The following is a 16780-nucleotide window of genomic DNA, read 5'->3' as shown; positions in this document are numbered from 1 at the left end:
AGAATAAGACTAGGCAAACTATAGCCAGCCCTGCCTGTGTCTTTATAGCTGAGGAGTTAAGAACGTTGTTTATATTTTTGAAGTGTTATTGTGGGGGTACAGGCACCCTATTTGAGACTGTGGTTTGAAAAGCCTAAAATATTTCCTTTGTGACCCCCCTATTCAGAAGAAAAAAAAAAAAGATTGTGGATTCCTGAACTAGAGCAGTTAAAATATTCTGAACTTAAGACTTCTGAAAACAAATAATGTTCAAATGGTAACCGGTAAGCCAGAGAGCCTGCTGGTCATCAAGGGATCAGTTGGTACACAGAAAAGGAAGCCAGGAGGTCAGACTACACATACCAATAAATGGCTAAGGAATAGGCAAATAATTATATACCCTGTGTCTGAGCCAGTAGATGGAATAATATGCTGTGATTAAAATGAATTTATAACAACATGTAAAAAATGTTCTTAATATATTTAAACTATTAGTATAATGCTTTATACCCTATATCTTAGTGACATACAGGAAGAAAATACAGGCAGTATGCACATACAGTGCGTACTTCTTTTGTGGGGGTAGGGTTTTACTTAGTCCTCTGCTGAGTACTGCATAGTTGGTCATACAGCAACACTCTCTGAAGTATCATGTTGTTGTTTAGTCACTCAGTCGTGTCTGACTCTGTTCCAGCCCTGTGGACTGTAGCACACCGGACTACTCTGTCCATGGCATTTCCCAGGGAAGAACACTGGAGTGGGTTGCCATTTCTTTCTCCAGGGCATCTTCCCGCCCCAGGGATCGGACCTGCATCTCCTTCATTGCAGGCAGAGTCTTTACCGCTGAGCCGCCAGGGAAGTATAGTGTTGGCTGTACCTGTATTTTAAAGAGAAACAAGCTAACGCGTTAAGGAAATTGTGAGTCAGGGCCTGAATCATGCTCAGTATTCAAAAATAATTAATTAATGGGGTAGGTGACATTAATAAATGGAAAACAATTATTTGTCTCCTCACTAGGAAAGTAACCTTCAAATAATGGCACTAACCAAGTAAAAGTTTTAGTGCTGTGGAACCACAGATGACCATGAATACTTGATTACTTGACAGACTACTAATAAAGTTAATTGAAGTTTAATAAGCATTGTCAAGATTTTCTTTTGAAATGATGGACTCTTTAGTAAGGTGCTGGCATTTTATAAAGCAATTAACAAAGCTGTATTGAACCTAAAAATTGGTCACCAATTCAGTACATCCTATGTGTAGTTGCCTTCCTTGGGCAGCCATTGACATATTAAAATTTAAAACAGAACTGTGCACTTAATCACATTCACCAATAAGAGAATTTAATTTACTTCATGAGGCATTAATACATAATACGTACTCTACTGACAGTTTCACGGGGGGACTGAGTAAGTTTAAACTGCAAAAATTACCCTATAAGATTTTCTTCTAATTGTGGTAAAATACGTACATGAGGTCTGTTATCTTAAATTTTAAAGTGTGCAGTACCATATTGTTTCTCCTAAGCTTTTTTTTTTTTTTGCTTCTTATTTTCCAGGTGCCCTGTCTTTCTAAAAATGTCTTCCTCTTAAGTCATCTTTCGTTTTGCAGAACAATTTAGCACTTGTCAGCAGTATACAAACTTAGCAAGTATATTCTTATACTTGTTGAGGAAGTAGCATTACGATCAGATTGCATGTTCTTCTACCTTGTGGCACTGATCTTGGTGCAAGGTCCCACTGGGTTGAGGACTGGTAGTATCAAGAACGCTGTAGCTGTTTGTCATAGATGGACACGGCTATAAAAGCAGCAGCATCTGTCTGTTATCTTTGAGAAGTGTCTCACTGGTTTTAGCTAACTAATTTTACCAGGTATTTGGCAAGGTGTGACTGCAGTACAGGGCCTTTTATTTCACAACTTGATTCAGGTCCTTGGCCTGCAAAGGCTTGGTCCACTTCAGTGCTTTCCGTCAACCCCAGGCCCTTGGTCGGCAATAAACAAGGTAATAAAGAGTTGTACTTTTTTTTTTTTCCTTAGAGTTGTACATTTTAATCATAAATAGGTGAAAGAGAGCTTAAACTGGTTTAATAAACTTGTCATACATTGTCTCTGGGCCTAAAACATCTTGAATAAATAACAGCATTTGTACAAACTGGTTTTTCTATAAAAAGGCCACATTTCCATCCAGGACATTTTATTTGGCTGTGTTCCTTTCCTCTGATAGGACAGAACTTAAAGAATTCCAAAGCAAATTTGCACTTTCGCATAAATTACTCAGTTTGGTGACTGTCATGCCTCCATAGGTATTTTCTACCTGATTGTATAAAATACGGATAGCTTGAGACTAACCAGAGAAATGATTCCAAGCAACCATGATGTATTTGCTTTTAAGCCAGTAGTTCCGGAGAAGGCAATGGCAACCCATCCCACTGTTCTTGCCTGGAGAATCCCCAGGGATGGGGGAACCTGGTGGGCTGCCGTCTATGGGGTCACACAGTAGGACATGACTGAAGCAACCTAGCAGCAGCAGTAGTTCTTAAAATGGGGATTCTGGGTCAACCTATAGCAGAATTAACTATGGTGCCTGTTTTTGACAAACCTACCAAGTTAAATCAGTCCTGTATTGTGAAAAGGTATACTTGAGAAAATTTAGCCTTTTGTGAGGTACTAAATTTCAATGAGGATGTCAGAGAATAATGAAAACACTTTGAAAGATTAGTTGTGGAGACAGGAGAGAAGGATTTTGCCTGGCTGGGTGAGCTTAAATATTATAACAAGGAAATTAGCAATCTTTAAGAAAATTGGTATCTAAAAGGAAGTTACTTGTCTGCACAGTAGGTTCACCATAAACAATCTGATATTGCTAACCTTTGGTAGGCTTTTAAAAAAACTTTGCACAGTTACATTTGTAATCTGTGAACCCAACCATTAACTGGAAAATAGTCAAGGGGAAATCAGGTGCAAAAAGCAAGATCTTTGTACATAGGGAATACAGCTTCAAAACACGTCCAGAGTGTGCATTAAAGTAGTGCGTCACAATCCTCCTCTTTCTTACGGCGTTTCATGAAACCAAATTATTTGGGCTAAGATTGTTTCAGGCTCCCAGAAAATAAGCTTCAATGACCTTTAACATCAGCTTCTTACAGAGATATTCCCTAGATTCCAAATACGCAGATTCCTAACTAATTTTGTGCCATGACCTTTTGATAGCCCCATGAAGTGAAGTGGCAGTCGCACAGTCGTGTCAGACTCTTTGCGACCCCATGGACTGTAGCCTGCCAGGCTCCTCTGTCCATGGGATTCTCCAGGCAAGAATACTGGAGTGGGTTGCCGTTCCCTTCTCTAGGATCTTCCCAACCCGGGGACTGAATCCTGGTCTCGGCATTGCAGGCAGATTCTTTACTATCTGAGCCACCAGGGAAGCCCCATAAAGCCTAAGAATTCTCAGCATGCTGTAAATGTGCATTACAGAGTGCACACACGACTCTCAGGGCCATCTCCGGACTCGTGGTTAGTAATGAGGCCTTTAGCTACTGTTAGCTCAGCACCCCGTTCTAGCTTAGAACAGCCTCTTCCCTCAACAGTCCTTGGAGAAACCAGCTGACTTCAAAGTGGAGGTGAGAAGCCACAGTGAGGAACTTTAGTTGGAAACGCTAACGGAAGTTAACCCTCTTCAAAGTCGGGCCGATAAAGAGGAAAGAGGTTCTGTCGTCCAGTTTTGGCCTTTTGTGGAAGTAGGCCCTTTCACTCTATATATGATAAACGGGCTTAAGCATACAGTGGACACACCCAAGATCCCCTTTCTCTTCATTCAGAACTCCCTCGCTCCTGGTGAGATGGAACTTGCCCTCGTGAACTCTACCCAGCCGTCCAAACATTGGCTCCCCGTCTGGAAGAGGGAGCTGTGGGTGGCTGCGCAGCAGATGCAGCAAGCTCGTGGCTTGGCCACCGGCCCCAGCGAGTCGGGGCCTGGCGCTATAGTCCAGGCAGCCGGCTGGCCTGCGCCGAGAAGGGCGTAGCCGGGCGGCTGCGAGCATCACATGGGCACCGCCCTCGCGGAGGGGGAGGGGTCGGGGTTGGCCCCGGAAAGCGGCTCTTGCGTCTCCAGAGGCCCGCCGCCCCTCGGCCCAGGCTGCCGGCAGCCAGCAGTTCCACGGGAGGAAGAGAGGGCAGGCCGCGCAACTGCTGCCCGGCTGGAGCTGCCGCCCCGCCCGCGTCGTCGCGGAGGAGCCTCAAAAACGCACTTCCTCCGCGGCCGAGCCCACTTCCGCCTGGCGTTTCCTGGGGCCCCGGAGCCCAGAGTTTTAGCCTTTTCGGTGTTCAGTGACCTAGTTGACACACTTTAAGGTCAGCTTCTCATTCCTTCCAAAAAGTATATAATGTATTTTACAACTTCCTGCGGTGCACACTGCTCAAAGTGAACCTGGCCTTAACCACCATTTTCGGAAATACTGGTAGCGATCCGTCTGTCCATTGTCCTACGTGCCGAGTGGCAATGATTGTTCATTATGCTCTGCTAGAGGAGGCCAGAACGGTAATGTCCCTGCCATGGGAAGGATCTGTATTTGAATTCTGAGTCCCCTGTCACCGCTTACCAGCTGTGTCCAAATTTAAAAGATGAATGTCGCGGAGTCATTTGTTGATGGATCAAATGAGGTAAAGCATACAAACCCTTTAGCATACCTAGCATAGAGTTGTATCTAGCATAAAGGCTAAATAAAAATAAGGAAATGTATAAACTATTTATCGAGCATCTCTTCAAATTATGTCGGTTGTGTTAGGTAAGGCTTCTCCCCGTCCCCATAGGAATGGCCTCCTCCCATCTGAAAGAGCTGGTGTTTCTTAGTATGTTACCAGCTCCCAGGCATCCTTTCAAGCTTCTGGTTCTGAAGAAGTTCCAGTTCGTATTCAACTTGACCATTATTTCAGAGCTTAGTACTGGATGAGTATTTTGTAGGGATGGTAGACAAGCCTAGGTTTGGTATGATTATAGCACCGCTCTGTTTTTTTATTTCAGAGGAAAAATGTAGTAGTAGACAGGCTTCCTCCCAAGTACATTTTAGGCTGCTAACTGACCCAAACCATAATACTTCCCAACCCGTGCCCCCTACCGTTTGGAGTCAGGTGCAGATTGGAGATGGGTGGTGAAAAAAGATCTAAACAAAGATGCTAGATTTTTTTGTTGTTGTTAGTTGCACTAATGACTCTAGCAGTTTTCTGTGCAGCTTGTGATAATTTACAAGGAAATGATAAGAGAACTAAGCATACAAAAATTATTTTCCACCAAAAAATTGACAAACTCCAAACTTGTGACTAACTCATTCATGATCCATTTAATCTTGAGATGTTGAGGAGTAATTAGAACTTTTCTAGGATGAGTTGTTAACTTGTTTTGATTGATTTCTGCATTCCCAGCAGGACTCTTTAAGTCTTGCCCCTTCAGACACTATTCTTACCGCTGCATAACTAAGACAAGATCTTCAAATATCATAGTTTCTACTGTGGAGTGAAATGATCTTATCTTCACGCTGGTTAAAGAGGTGGAGGTTCCTTACACTTTAGAACATGTTTTATGTAAGTTACAGTACAGTTTTTTTTTTTTTTAAATGCTTAATGACATGGAAAGATGAGCATCGTGTTTAATTTGATGAAATCCCATATACAAAGTAATCTCGTTATTGTAAAAAACATTAAATGTTCTGCAATGCAGTTATTCCTCTCTTAATATGGGGAAATAAAAGTTATTTTGTGAACTGGGGTGGGTTGCTGTGCCCTCCTCCAAGAGATCTTTCTAACCCAGGAATCGAACCTGCATCTGTTACCTCTACCTGCATTGGCAGGCAGGTTCTTTACCACTGGCACCACCTGGAAAGCCCATAAAGATAAATAATGTCAGTTTGATAAATCAAGAAATAGAAACATAAACATTATTTAGGAATCTGGAGTTACCTCTCAAAGATGTTGTCTCTTGAGGTTAAGAATGGGGTGTTGTTCCTTTTAATTTTAAGCTCTTGGATGTAAGGTGGGGTATTTGTTTTCTTTAAAAAAAAAAATGCATGATTTACTTTGCTAAAATAAATATTAAACAATATCTCAGTGTTTAATTTTTAAAAATTTATTTTCATCCAGATTACCCTACCCTTTTCCAGGTTACTCTTCACCACTCAGCTCGCAGAGCAAAGAGAAATTTGAAAACCCAGCTGAAAGGCACTTTGAATAACAATGAGTATCAGGTAGAGACAAATTATAAATTGCTGAATATAAAGCATGAGGGGTTTTCCTTTCTTTTAATTGCGGGGCTAGAAATAAAGCTGTTTAATTGTCCTAAACTGCATCACTCTCTTTCTGGGATGGGCTTCTGGCTTGAATCTGTACTGATTGTATGTTTGGTTGCACTATGGGAACTATATTAGCAAAACAGTTCTAGAGTCACAGTTGTGTATTTGGCGCCCTCTAGTGCAATTTTTAAATGACAAAAGCATAGTTTATCTTTGCTGAGCTGTTAACTGGAAGAGAATAAAATTTAAATTTCAATTTACCTTCTCAGTGTGACTGATCTTGATTTTTTCCGACATCCGCCAAGACTGACCCCCCCCCCCGCCCCTGTATCTACACGTTATTTCCTAGTCATGACACTCACTAGGCTGTGACCTTGCACTAACTAGTTCCTTAATCTCTGCACTTCAGTTTCCTCATCTGTAAAATGAGAATGATAATCATAAGAATGCTAACGTGAATGCCCTGCACATACTAAGAACACAATAATTGCTAGCTATCTTTGTTTTACACTTACTAGATCAGTTAGTACTAAACATACTTAAAGACAATAATTGATCTTGACTCATCATAATCTGCTAGTTGGAGAATGTGAAGAATGCTAATGAGTAGCTTAAAAAATAAAGAATAAAAGCCTAGATGTGATTCTCCTCTCTGGTCCCATCTTACTGAGTCAATTCATGCCAATTCTGAAGTCTGGAAGCATGGTGGATATCTGCATCCCTATTTCTTAAAGGGTATATAAATTACAGGCACTGTACATTACTTCTAACTCTCAAAACCACAATCTAGTTAGGCAAAGGATATTATTCCCATTTCCCAGAAGAGAAAATATGCTCTACGTCACCCAGATAAATGTCAGAGCCACACTTACAACTTGAGTCAGCCTCTAGAGCCCATGGCCTCAAAGGACATCAGAAAAACTTTCCAAAGGGAGAATTCTAAGTTATGTAGTCTTCAGAAGTGCAAGGAAAATCTTGTAACTCCCTTCAGGAATTCAGCCATCAGTTCAGAGGATTCTTCCTGTCAAGAAAGCCCATCTATCTAGCCCTGCCATAATGATATTATTTTTTAGATCCCTGATGGTTCACTTTTGCTTGGCAGCTTGCAGTTTTCAAAGATTGGCCCATGGGGTATCTCATTTTCTATTCCGGAAAGCTTTTTGCACTCAATCATCCACTGAACCTCCAAGCTAGGGCAGTAAGTTCTTTCTTGGCAGGAGATTGCAGCTGCTTTGATTTACTCTCCAGGGAATACACTGCACACCCTAAGCCTTATAGCTGGGAACACAGATCTGGCCATGCAAGCATATAAAATAAACTCGATGATGGGGAGAGGTGTTCACAATCGGATCAGCCTGGTCACCCCACGCTGGGCAATGAGCTCTCTCACTGGAAGCCATACTGCAGAATCAAAGGCAGGGTCTTGGCTATCGAAACCACATTCAGCAGCCCTTCAATCAGCCAGGCCTCCCCAACATATGTGCTCATTTGCTTGGGGCAAGTATACGATCATGTAATTGCTTTTCCTCTTTTACCTTTTCTCCCATCTTCCCCTCACTCCCAACTCCCTCTGGTCCTTAAAAACTTCCTCCAGGTTTACACCTTAACCTCTTTGTTAGGATCCCAGTGAATGCCTAGACTTGTGTGGGTGCAAGGTTATGAATCAGCCATAGACACAGGCCCGGGGGATGGGCCTCCTGGAATGTAGAAGGGCCACAAGTTGAAAACAAATGAACCTCTTTTATCCCAGTGGGATTTTGGTGGTTTTCTAAAGCCTGCTGTTCCAGCAGGGCACTTCACCAGAAGCTAGTTTCTGGATCTTTTAGAAAGCATAAGCCCACATGTATGTCCTCTACAAGAATTTCAGCAGAGCCTGGGGGCCTGGAAAAGTTCTCTTTTAAACAAGCCTCAGTTTCTTCCTTAGGAGAACAGACTTTACATTATTTGAAAAGTAGCTTAAAGCATTATCACTCACCATCATTTGTTCCATAATGAGAAGTTCACAAAATGATAGAGGGGATCAGATTTGAGAGATCTGACTATAAATTTAAGAAAAATAAAATCCTGTTCATTCTCAATTATATGTGCTGGTGGAGGGAAGCAGGAGACAGAATTCCAGTGCGATATCAATACACTGTTCATTTCTATTGGTTTTACAGGGCATTTTAGTCATTAACATTTTTATATGGGTGTGTCTGTGGTTCTGGAAATCTACAACTGTTTACAGCAAATAAAGCTACCCAGGGAAGATGCTGAAGGGGCTAGAATGCTGTCAAATGACTTTTCCACCCTTTGGACCAACTCTGCTTAGTGAGGGGTGGAAACAAAATGGGCTTTGGCCTTAGAGGATGAAAGGTTTAAATCCTGACGCTGCTATGTGACTTTTTACACTCCTTACTTGGAAAATGGGGGAAATGCTTTATGGTATTAAGAGAATAATCTTCCAAGTTGTGAGGGAATTCTCAAAACACAACCATGAAATGTCTCCAATATTCATTCAGGCATTTTAATCTAGAGGAGCCTGGATAAGTTACAAATGTCCAAGAACAGACCAGAGCTGCTAGTTAACTTGGATTGGGGGACTTTAGCAACCTCTCTCTGAGATTCTGGCTACAGAGTATAAAGGGGCTTCCAGAGATGACCCAGGAAGGTCACAGACTAGAGTCTCAGCTTGGAAGATAAGCATATTTTGTGTCCCCATAAGAGAAATCAAAAAAGCTCAATTTCTTTCAAGTTGCTGCTCCATCAGTTTATCCTGATTAATTTCCAATATTTCCAATTTGAATTGGAAATTCCAAATTTCCTATTTGAATGTATATTAAGTGACAGATGGCAAGAAGGCTCATTTGAGCAGTTGTCCTAAACAAAATCCTGGCACCATATACACAAGTTCTGAACTGGGGTGGCAGAAGTGGGTGGTGGTGGTGGAAGGATGGAATAAAGGCAGGGATGAGTTGGTTAGTATCAGGTAGAGAGAACTGGAAAGTGAGAGAACCCAAGTATATATGATCTGCTGAAAATACCAGATAAATTTCTGCATCTGTATTTAATCATACTTATGATGTAACTACCATGTTCTGGACTAAGGACCCACTCTTGATCACCAGGGTAGAAAAGAGTCCTTGTGCCCATAATCAAAAGAAAGCTTGACAAACTCAATTGTATGTTCTTCCCAAAGTACATTTGTCTTCAGGATCAGGAAGCCTGAGCACTGTTCTACTAAATGTTTAGATCTGTATTCCTTAGGATATAGGTTCAACAACCAACAGAGAAAAGTTGAGGGACTTCTCTGGTGGTTCAGTGGCTAAGACTTGGTGCTTCCAGTGTAAGGGGCCTGGGTTCAATTCTTGGGTCAGGGCACTAGATCTCACATGCTGCAGCTAAAGGTCCCACGTGCTGAATGTAAGACCTAAATAAAAAAATACAAGTTCACATAAAAAAACAAGTTCAGACAGTAGGGCAAGTAGCATTTTCTGCCATGATTCCCTTCCTGTGGTTTCCCACTCCAAATCTACTTGATTAATAATTCAAAATGTTGAACTAGAAGCCGACTAAATTCCCTATACACAGAAAACACTGAAAACTAGAGGCAGTATTACCTTCTCTGTTGTTTTTTAGATAGCATAGGTATATGTTTGTTCTTGGGACAAAAAGTAAAAGAGTAAGGACTTAAGAACTGGCATTGTAAGACTATGCCCTAGTGATAATGATACTAGGATCTTGATGTCTTTTGTAGACATAAATTACATAGAATCTCTGGATGGTAATTTACATGATGGCAGTGATGATAAATGGTCTGTATGGTTATATGGGGTGGGGAGAGGACTTTTAACTGGTTAAACAATTAAAACAGAAATTGGGAGACTTGAATTGTAGTTCCACTTTTTAATTGACCCTGCATGACTGAGCAAGTAACATATTCTTAATGTTTCCATTTTTCCATACATAAAATAGAAATTATGTTTGATTTTCTCATTCAAATCACTGTAGTGATTATCTCACTATAAAAATAGTTATGAGAATCAAGTATTCCCTCCTGTATTCCTGCGAGCACTCTTGGGTACCCTCCATGTGGTGGGTACTAAAATGTGTTCTCTGCCTCCATGTAGCAGAATCTAGTGGGTGAGGCATATCAGAATGTTTCGAGGAATGTCCACTGGGTCACACAAGTCAAAGGTTATTATCAAGGGGTGACCACTATCATAATGTTCCTTGGTCCTTCACTTCTCTCTTCATTCTTCTTTGTCAAGGCTGAAGTGATTGAAGAGGTAGGAGATTAAGTGGTCATTTGGGAGGAGGTGATCTTTGGACAGGCTGCCATTCTCCCAGCCACACCCCCACCCCACCCCCTGCTCCCCAAACCCAGTCAGCCCTAACTCTTAACTACTGACAAATCAGCATTTTCTGGTTACATCTCTTCTCTTCCATTTGCCCCACCCTCTTAACAGGGAAGTAGGAAAATTGAGATTTGCAGAAGTTGGTAAAAACTCATGTCAGAAGGCAGAGTTCCATTTCTAGATCCAAGAAAAACTTCCTGTTTTGTTAAGACCCTTCTTAGGAGTGGAAACTAGCTCACTCAAATGAAAACCACAATGAATAATTTCACTGATTTGTACCATATGTTTAGCAAGCCTAAAATCCCAAGAGGGGGTTGGTGAATCAGAAGAGAAACCATCAGAAGGGAACTGACCCATATCATCCCCTCAACTGACCAGGCTCTTCCTCACTTCCTCCTGCAACACACCCTGCAGGAACAGCCACAGGTCACAGAGTAGAATAACTTTGGGAGCACATGATACAAAGGCAACCTGGCAGAGCCTCCTAGGTTGGTTCAAGCATGGCACCACTCAGATTGCTCATCCCTTCTCCAGATGGATTTTCGGTTTTTTGTTTTCGTTTTTTTTTTTTTTTTTACAAAAAGATCTAGAAAAGCAGCTGTATTAGCTTAGACTATGCTGTAGTAACCAGCTAAGCCCACAATCCTGGCTCAACACAATTAAAGTTTATTCTTGCTTTTTTTATGTGACTGATGCAGGCTAGGAGGAGAGCAGGAGGTACGCACTAGGGAATCCTGCTCAACAGCCCTGGCTGATACAAGCTCTGACATTTGGAGTCTTGGGCTTTCACCATCGTGGCAGTAGAGGAAGAGGATGCTTGGAGAAGGCACACGTGTGTGCTCTCCTGTGCACAGCCTGGAAGTGACACCGTTTACTTCTGTCCCAGTGGTTGGACAGGGCACACTACAGAGGGGCTGTGACTGATGCGGAAGCATGCGGATATTTGGCAAGCGTTCAGTGCCTCTGCCTTAGTAGCACTGAAAGCTGAGTGCGTGCTGGAACACGTAGCAACAGTTCAGAATCCCAGACCATGGAAGAACTGTTTGAATCCGAATCCACTGAGATGTACCATCTCTGGGTCTTCCTTGTGGATTTCCTGAGTGCCTAACAAGCAGTTTCAGGTCACAGATGGACCACCCCATTTAAGGAGTGTTCTTCATGAGGGTTTTGCTGGTATTGCCTATTAATTTGCCTAATTAGCCAGTTCACAAGACCTGATTGATTAGCATAGCCTCACCAAAGGTTGTTGGGGGCCTGACTTAGCTTGGTGTCCCTGAAGCATGGACACATCAATCACTGGAATCAAAGCTGACTTTTTAAAAGTCATGGAATTTTAAGCTGTTCACATTTAATTCCACAAACATGACACCATAAAACTGGAAGATTGTTCTCTGAAGGATTGTTGACCAAAATTGTTCAAAATATGATTCAAGCCTCCTCTTGCAGTTGACTCATGTCTGATTCTTGTCCAGTGTTTTTATGCCAGGGGAGCAATTAAATATACATAAAGCCCATACATGGATGATGGAGTTCTCTTAAACGATTTTGTATGTCCTTGCTGGGGGACAAGGAGTCACTTTCTATGTAATAGCTTATCCAGTACTAGAATTTCTCTGCCTCCCCTCCACTCTTGCTCCTTGCTCTGGGGACATCTTGCCATCCACCAAAAATGAGAGCAGCAGAGAAGCAAGGGAAATACAGCTCAGTTTGAGGCCAGCTGACTTCACAGGGTGGTTCGCAGTCGGTCTGTTTTACTTGGCCTGCTTTGAAGCTGTTTTGGGACACATGAGGTTCTTCAACCAAGAGGTCTTTTCCAGGCCTGATTTCCCCTTGGAATGACACATTATTCTCCCTTCCAATGTAGCAATTGTAATTCCTGCCTGGGGAGCAGCAATTGCTTTGAATTACACACTATTTGAATAAACCAGTATGGGATTAACAAAGGCTTATTGTTCTGCAACCTTCTACTGAAACTTGCAGGAGTAATTTCTGGCGACATTACTTTTCCCTGCCTAGCATTTGACTATTCAACTAACACTTCTCCAGTCTTTAATTGATCCTTCTTAGTTGAATGTAATAGAAAACTTTTTTAGCATTCTACCAACACTGAACAGAATGAAATAATACTATCAGGATTTTCTTAGTTCACCTTTTTCTCCCTTTCCCTCTCTGGCATGTTTACTATAATTCCATATCTTTAGAGTTTCTCAGATTTCTTGTGCCCCCAAACTACTTCCTGACCGCTATATATACATGCAAGTACACACACTAACACACAATTTAGGATTCTGTCCTTTACAATATGTGTATCGTGCTGTTTTTTAAGTAGACCTCAGGAGCACAGAATATAAACGGTGATTATCCCTGATCTGGGACGACTCTCATTGTTGAGCTGGAAATGCTATTTTAAACATGTTTTTATGACGACTTGAAGAAAACACCTACCTACATTAAAAAATTCTCATTCACTTTTTAAATCGTTTGCAAATGAAACTCAGTAACTAAGAATAAATCTACCAATATTCACTTCCAAACCAAAATTATTTCTAACAGTACCAAAAGAGGATCTCTTTACAATGACAAGGTATAAAGTTACAACTATGAACATGCTGAGACCAAGACATTATTGACTGATAGACTAGATCTTTATAAAAGCTTCTGATTCGGCGAATGTGAAATCAATCAATTAGAGCTCTAATGGATTTTTTTTCTAGCAGGTTTTAGGCCAGTTAAATCTAATAAAGATCATGAAGATATGAAGCTAACTTGAAACCAAAATAACTACCAAGAGCACTTTGTACTCCATTAATAGGTAATAAAAACCTATGCACTGCTAAATGAAAATATAAATTCTGCTTACTTATTTATGTAAAACTTTAGGCCCACATAATTATTGATCTAAAAAACAGCTTAATAGCACCATATTTTTAAAATCGGGTTTGATGAAATCCACAAAAAATAATCTTGACTCATTTGTCTCCAAACTGTCTTCTCAGATCCTATACCTAAGTTGAAATTTTTCTTCCAGAGGGAGTTGGAAGATATTTCAGATACAGTTATAAGAAGTATAATAAATTAGTATTATTAAATTGGATGATGATCATGAACTCAGCTAAAAGAAAAAAAAAGTCAAGTCTAGAATCTTCACTGAAAAGATTTCAATATATAAAAATATAAGCCAACTTTTCTCCTTTTTCAATCCAGAGACTGAAGCATTTCCTCTTAGAAAAATGAATAAATAAAAGTAAATGGTGTTGGTGTTGCTGCTGGTGATAATTTCATTAGCAAGGAGACAAAACTAATTCATTTAGGAAACTTGTTTCAAAGGTGAAGTGTAGATGAAATCCAACAACACACAGCTGGAGTTGAGTGGGCCTTATATAGACACTTGGCTCACAGGCAGCATAAACAAGAAATCCCAGTAAGTTCAAACAAAGCTGAGGCCAAAATCATGCGGTGATCTGTAGAGGAGCAAAAGGTATTTGCAACTGTACTATAAACAGACATTAAAGTAAATGAAAATCTTAGGAGCAGGTTTTTAAAAAAAAAAAAAAAAATGAAGAGCTTTAGAAAACCTGCATCTATCCCAGATTTATTTTTTTTCCCCTCATAAGTAGTGAGTGCATGATTACAAACAAGTGAGTAACAGGGAACTTGAAGTATAAACTTCCAGACTTCTGGTAACACAGTTTATAACAGGCTCAAGTATTCAAGCTTCTAAATTAAAAAGAAACAAAAAAATCCCAGTCTGAGCCTAAAACATTTCATATTTGGTAAACTATTTGGGGAAATTCCACCAAATCTTTAGGTCAAGTAATTTTATTTATTCTTACCCTCCAGCCTGTCCATTTCATTTTGCTTCAGCAGTTGTTAAAAAACTGAGTAGACAGCTGGGATAGACCCAGGAGCTCTCTTTTCTAAGAAAAAAACTACACGTGCATCCTAGGCAGATAAGAAAAGTCGTTTTCTTCCAGGTTTGGGCCCTTGTCACTGTTCAGGAATGTTCTCCTTACTCCTATCTCCCTCAGTGCGCCATATACTGACCACTCACCTCCCTGGGCACCAGGTGATCACATTGCTAGGAGCTGTGCTGAGTGCCAGAGTCACTGGTGGCCATGATCAGTGAGGCAGAACTCTGAGCATCTGGGTGGTCACCCAGATCATAGCTTTTCCTCCCCTTCCTTCCTCTGCTGGATGTTCACCCTGCAGTGACCTAGTTGGTTATGCTGCCCTGGTTCCTCAATTCTCTTCATTAGGACTGAAGACCTGCCCCTTAGAGGTTACTCCGTCTTGCTCTTTGCCAGCTATATGCCTTCCTATCCACCCTCCCACAGTCCACATGGGCTGGGACTCTGCAGGGAATGAGTCAGTTGCTCAAGAACCAGATACAGTCATTTCCCCTGAAGATACTGATGGCTGCCTGGACCAAATCCTAGTTTGGGGACTTCCGTGGTGATCCAGTATCTAAGACTCTATGTCCCCGACGCAATCGCTCCCAGGGTTCTACCTCTGATCAGAGAACTAGATCCTACATACCAGAACTAAAAGACCCTGCCTGCCACAACTAAGACCTCACACAGCCAAATTAATTAACGACAGCAATGACAAACCCTCCAAATTCTAGCTTGCCTTATCTACTGAGCCCACCTGAGTACCTTTTCCAGAGCCAGTCTAACTGACAAAGTTCGCCCTTTGCCTCCCTCCTCCTACCTGCTGATGATGCTAAAATGTAGGTGATGGTAATAGTAATCAATGATAGTTATTAGTAAAAAGATTAGTCTCAGGACTTCCCTGGTGGCCGGTGGTTAAAGAAAATCTGCTGGCCAATGCAGGGGATAAGGGATTGCTAGTCTGGGAACTAAGATCCCACATGCCACAGAGCAACTAAGCCCGCGAGCTGCAACAGCTGAAGCCCATGTGCCCCAGACCTTGTGCTCCAAAACAAGAAAAGCCACTGGGCAAGAAATCTGCGTACCACAACTCGAGAGTAGCCCTCACTCAGTACAACTAGAGAAAGCCCATGCACAGCAACAAAGATCCAGCAGAGCCAAAAATTAAAAAAAAAAAAACACAGTTTCTCTCAGAAACTGTCATAGGTGTTTAATATACTTACTTAATAATGACTATAGCACTTGGAGAAACCAACACTAGGAGAGGTTAAGTGACTTGCTCAAGGTCACCCAAAGAATAAATAGCACAGCTGGAATGTGAACCTAGATCTTTCTGATGCCAGGTATATTTCTGCTCCCAATTCCAACATGTGGGTTTTGCCACACACCAAGCAATTTTAAGGCACCAACTGGGTGTCCTATAGTTCAACTCAACTCTGACACTATCTATCTGGAGAGCATCAAATCCCACAGGCTAAGGGCTCAGTCCTATGAAAATTCACACCCCACCCCACTTCAGACACAGTCAGGAACAGTTGTCACCTGTGCTTCTGGTCATAGATTTGAGGTTCCACCAACTTCTTCCTTGCGATCCATTAATTTACTACAGTGGCTCATGAAACACAGAAACATTTTACTTTCCAGATTAATAGTTTACTCTGTAACTCAGGAACTGCCAGATGAAAGAGCTGCATTGGGCCAGGCAGGGGGAAAGGACACAGAGAGCACGCCACTCTCCTCAAGTCTCCACCTGTTCTCCAGCCCGGAAACTCCCCTAAGCCCGTCTTCTTAGCTTTTCCTTGTTCAGTCACTAAGTCATGTCAGACGCTTTGCAACCCCGTGGGCTGCAGCACGCCAGGCTTCCCTGTCCTTTATTATCTCCCAGAGTTTGCTCAAACTCATGTCCATTGAGATTCGGTGATGCCATCCAATCATCTCATCCTCTATCATCCCCTTAGCTTTTTCTGGAGGCTTCATTACTTAAGCATGATTGATTAAATCACTGATCACTGGTGACTGAGTTCAGTCTCCAGTCCTTCTCCCCTCCCCTTAGGTCAAGGGCATGTGACTGAAAGTTCTCTCTAATCATGTTGTTGGTTCTCCTGGTAGGAAGCCCCCATCGTCAGGTGGGGTCCAAAAATCATCTCTTTGAAAAAGCCACCTTTATCACTCTCATCATTTAAGAAACTCGAAGGGGCTCTGGAGCATTATGCCAGGAACAGGGACAAAGATCAGATATCTATTTCTTATCCTAAATCAGCATATCACACCAGATAAGTACTCTTACCCGCAGGTC

This window comes from Bos javanicus, chromosome 4, assembly GCF_032452875.1.
Source record: "Bos javanicus breed banteng chromosome 4, ARS-OSU_banteng_1.0, whole genome shotgun sequence".
Classification (NCBI taxonomy): Eukaryota; Metazoa; Chordata; class Mammalia; order Artiodactyla; family Bovidae; genus Bos; species Bos javanicus.
Note: the sequence above shows the minus strand (reverse complement) of the source record.